The 5,413-nt window shown below is 38.4% G+C and overlaps 1 long non-coding RNA gene across 1 annotated transcript; it reads left to right on the forward strand.

Annotated features, from left to right (window-relative positions):
• The first annotated feature begins 424 nt into the window (after positions 1 to 424).
• LOC128647709 (uncharacterized) lies at positions 425 to 5,135 on the forward strand. The gene is made up of 3 exons (XR_008400387.1): positions 425 to 537; positions 4,314 to 4,414; positions 5,008 to 5,135. It is a non-coding gene; the product is annotated as an uncharacterized LOC128647709 (long non-coding RNA).
• Positions 5,136 to 5,413: the final 278 nt, after the last annotated feature.

The following is a 5,413-nucleotide window of genomic DNA, read 5'->3' on the forward strand; positions in this document are numbered from 1 at the left end:
TGAACAACACATAAACATTTAAATAAAGTGCAGTTTCACTTCACACTGCAAGTTAAGCAAAAGACTGATGTACAGGGTGGATCTTTTACAGATAATGTCTCAATTGTATAGTTTTTTGTTTTTAACAACTGTACGTTTGCTTCACCTCAATGGGAGCGTCACATTGTAAATAATAGCCATGTTTATCATGCATTGCATGATCTTCTGTAGGTAGAGCAGATGGGGGCTGCATGCGTATTTTTTGCAGGACCATAATGTACTTGCAGAAGTTGCAGAGCTGTATTGGTAATCATTGTTAAAGTGACTGATTAACACTATGGGGAGGGTCTATATATAAACATGCTAAACTGGCACAAATTGATTTTTATTTATTTATTTTTTTTAGCTCAAGCGCTTCTGAAAATGACTTTGCTGTTTTGTATGCTTATGGCCTCATGCGTGTATCATTATTCTCCGTAGCATGAAAAGAGCAGAACAGAACAGTCAGATAAAACACACATTGGAAGGACTACATTAACAGCACTCATGGGATTAAAGGTACATTGAACCCATTTTTTTTCTTTCATGACTCAGATGGAGAATACCATTTTAATAACTTTCTAATTTACTTCTATTATCTAATTTGCTTCATTCTCTTGATATTCTTTCCTGAAAAGTATATCTAGATAGGCTCAGTAGCTTCTGATTGGTATCTGCACTTAGCTGCCTCATGTGATTGGCTCACCCATGTGTATTGCTATTTCTTTAACAAAAGAATGAAGCAAATTAGATAATAGAAGTAAATAGGAATGTTGTTTAAAATCGTATTTTCTATCTGAATCATGAAAGTAAATTTTGTGGCTTAATGTCCCTTTAAGTAAAAAATGAGGAGGTCTCAAAATTTCAAATATACCTTGAATATGTGTGGGAACAAGGTGACCTTATTAACACTATATGAAAGGGGGGGGGGAATAAATTAAAACATAACTTAATATGCAGATAAAGATTAAAACTGGAATCACTTTATTAAAAACACACTTAGGATTTATCATTAGGTATGTACTGTTGCATAGTAAAGGTAATAGTGTGCTTTAGGTGCTTGGTTAAATAACATAAAACTGACGTATTGCCATTTGGGTATAGCAATTTTATGTAAATAACATGAGAATGTCTAAATAGCAGAAATGTCAATGTCAATTCTGCTATTTAGACAATCTCATGTTATTTACCTTAACTTGCTATACCCAAATGGCAATACGTCAGTTTTATGTGATTTAACCAAGCACCTAAAGCACACTATTACCTTTACTATGCAACAGTACATACCTAATGATAAATCCTAAGTGTGTTTTTAATAAAGTGATTCCAGTTTTAATCTTTATCTGCATATTAAAAGTTATGTTTTACATTATTTTTCCCCACTTTCATACAGTGTTAATAAGGTCACCTTGTTCCCACACACATATTCAAGCCATATTAAGAATATGTATGTGGGAACAAGGTGACATTATTAACACTATATGAAAGAGGAAAAAAAACATTAAAACATTACTTTTCATGCGCAGATATTATCTGCATATTATTAAAAGTTATGTTTTAATTTATTTTCCCCCATTTCATAGTGTTAATAAGGTCACCTTGTTGTTCCCACACACACATTCAAGCAGGTATATTTTGCAATTTTGCTACGTCCTTCCTTTTCCTCATCACTTGTCTTCCAAGTTCCATAGAACTTGGAAGACAAGTGATGAGGAAAAGGAAGGGAGTGGAAGAGCCTTGAAGTAGGTGATATTATGGAGGTATTGGAGGAGAGAAGTTCTTGAAGTTCTCAAGTAAATAAACTTCCAAGGAAGCTGTGTGAGGCGAGCCTGTGATCGGAATCATCAGAGACACTAAGTGCGCAACGCCGCCATGACTGTCACTGTGACAGTCATGGCGGCGTTGCGCACTTAGTAAACTAACTTAAAAAACTAAGGCAGCGGCAGCTAAGCAGCTTAAAGCTCTTAGCACTCCAGTCCTCGTGAGTGAGTCATGATCTCTAACACTGACTAAACAACAACACACAGTAACACTACTCTCACTGGGTCTGGAGGACTCTGCCTCTCTGTTACTGTACTGTTAGCCACCCCACCCACCACTCACTGGCACTGACCGACGGTCTGACCTGTCACCACCTCCTGAGTCCTGACCAGCCACTAGAGTCAACAGTCAAGCAAGCTAGCAATTTCACTGCTGCATTGATTTGAATTGATTCAGCTCAGCCCTCAGCTCACCTACCTGGCTAGTAGCTATGCTCCGGCTGGGCTCCTAGTCCTCCTGACGTCCAACTCCGGCTGACACCTGACACGACTGACTCCTGCTCCACACGACTCCACAACAGAACACAGACAGTCCACTCCGACTCCTCCTGACCGTCACCGACTCACTCCTCACACAACTGGGCTGGCCTAGGTCACGCTGAGAGGGAGAACTGCATATTAAAAGTTATGTTTTACATTATTTTTCCCCACTTTCATACAGTGTTAATAAGGTCACCTTGTTCCCACACACATATTCAAGCCATATTAAGAATATGTATGTGGGAACAAGGTGACATTATTAACACTATATGAAAGAGGAAAAAAAAAATTAAAACATTACTTTTCATATGCAGATATTATCTGCATATTATTAAAAGTTATGTTTTAATTTATTTTCCCCCATTTCATAGTGTTAATAAGGTCACCTTGTTGTTCCCACACACACATTCAAGCAGGTATATTTTGCAATTTTGATGACATGAGTCTCTGATGATTCCGATCACAGGCTGAGCATATGTGTCTTAATGCAATGTAAAGCCCAAAATTAAAAACAGATGATTTAAATTGAACTCACTGATATGTATGCCGTTATATCCAGAATGTCCAACTTCAGCCTATGAGACCTCTTTTAATATAACTCCTACTACCCAATTCTGCACTTCTTCAAGAGAGACAGATTTGATTCACTAACAGCCTATCCAAAGTTCCCAGTCTCATCATCTTCCATGTTATTGCATGGAGACCATTCATTAAAGGGACATAACAAGGTTGATAGCATGCCAGACAAGGCTGTTTAGATCTACATGCAGGGCATCAGAGGAGCAGATCTAAGTACAAACACACAGAGTAAGTATTCTCTGCGCACTGTGTACACAGGCTTTGTCTATGCATTGACCAATAAAGCTTTTTTTGCTTTACAGCAGTACAGCCCTGGCAAACTATTGATGTTCAACTTACTTAGTCATTTTAAAGCTCATGCCCTTACCATTAGTTAGCGTCAGGATCACACTGTGTCTAGAGGAGATTAGAAGAATTGAGAGACTGTGAGACAGACAGCGCACACACAGTCACAGTGTCAGTGAAAGAGAGACTAAGGGAATAAGCTTTAGTTTAGACTCTGGACACAGAGACAGGTAGGTTATGGTATTATTGTATTATTTAAAAATAATAGTTTATACTGACACAGACAGGCAGCAGCCTCATCCTCTAATACATGACTCACTCACTCATAGGAATACTTTACTAGGAGGTTCTTTATTATAAAAGTAATTTTATAAAATGATGCATCATTTCACACAAAAAGTGACAGTCCACTTCCATGATGTTCCAACAGTTCCATCCATCATTAGGTAATGATTCCTTCCTTCTATTCAATATATTTAGTCTGTTGCACAATTTTTTTATTCTCCTTTAAAAAATTGGCATAAAAATAAAAAAGGTATTTTTATGCCAATTTTTTAAAGGAGAATAAAAAAATTGTGCAACAGACTAAATATATTGAATAGAAGGAAGGAATCATTACCTAATGATGGATGGAACTGTTGGAACATCATGGAAGTGGACTGTCACTTTTTGTGTGAAATGATGCATCATTTTATAAAATTACTTTTATAATAAAGAACCTCCTAGTAAAGTATTCCTATGAGTGAGGAATGTATTAGAGGATGAGGCTGCTGCCTGTCTGTGTCAGTATAAACTATTATTTTTCAATAATACAATAATACCATAACCTACCTGTCTCTGTGTCCAGAGTCTAAACTAAAGCTTATTCCCTTAGTCTCTCTTTCACTGACACTGTGACTGTGTGTGCGCTGTGACTGTCTGTCTCACAGTCTCTCAATTCTTCTAATCTCCTCTAGACTTGACACTCAGTCACAGTAGAGCGGCAGCGGCAGACCATGGGGGGTGATATATGACAATGGCTAATTACGAGTGCGCCTGGGCTGGGATGTCACTCAGTTCCTGTCTGACTGTAGAGCAACAATTCAGTTAGGCCAGTTTATACTCACAATAAACCACTGCTGTTACTTGCAGATTTGTTTATGGAGAGCCTTTCCCACCCATATTCACTGGAGGATCAGGAACACATGTTACACTGTCTGAGTGAGAACAGTATGGAACCAAAGACCAGCAAGGTGAGAAATGTTAAAAAAACCATAATAGTGGAAAAATGACATTCTCTGATTCATTAGAGCATGTCATTTTAAGACTATCAACCCGGCACTACTGTGTACTTAACCCCCGCCCAGTAGAAGTACAACTCAGGACCCGCAGACCATTGCTGGTCCTGAGCAGCGTTGCTGATACGATCAGTAGTGCTAGTTACACATCTGAGTCATGTGACTAGCACTGCTGATTGGATTTCTCTCATTATCTCATCTCCCTTCTCATATTTGTTCCCTGTGTTTCAGCCCTTTTCTCCAATCTTTTTTTTTTAGCACATTCCTACTACCCCTTTCAGTGTTGAGGCTCCACGCTGATGCTGCTTATCGTTGCATGGTCTTTTGTTGAAGGGCTAAGCAGTTTCAAGTAGCAGACAGCCTGTTTAGAGCTTGTGTCCATATCTATTAATTAGCCTTTGAATGAACCTTTAAAAGCTGTTAATTCTACACAAGTGACTGGAGTGATGTTGTATAGAAACACAACTTAAGTGTATGTTATTTATACTTAGGTTGCCTGTATTACTCTCTACTGTTACCATCCTTCAATCTCTTACCTCTGTCTACAGGACTCTGGGATTACTTGGGATACCTTAAGTTCAGGGGTCCACTCTTGGGACAGTCAGATAGACCCACTGAGCTTTAAAAGTGATTCTCTTCTGTTTGGTGGAGGAGACACAATTGCACCCAGTTATTTCAATGGTATGTTTAAATCACTTTGAGTCAATTGGCTAATTAATGTGTGTGTATATATATATATTCTCTTGGGGTTAGCCTGGAGGGAGTAGTTGTGGAAAGGGGCTGAGAAACTTGGAATGATGGTGACTAGAAGGAATAATAAAGTAGTATGTAGGACGTGTAAAAGCAGGGAGAGGAGTAAGAGTGGCTTGGAGATAAGTGTGTTTGAAAGGTAAGAGGGCAATATTCAAGGAGAGAGTGGGAAGTGGGAAAGGGATAGTGAAAAGGAGTTGTAGA

Source organism: Bombina bombina, chromosome 2 (genome assembly GCF_027579735.1).
Source record: "Bombina bombina isolate aBomBom1 chromosome 2, aBomBom1.pri, whole genome shotgun sequence".
In the NCBI taxonomy this organism is placed as follows: domain Eukaryota; kingdom Metazoa; phylum Chordata; class Amphibia; order Anura; family Bombinatoridae; genus Bombina; species Bombina bombina.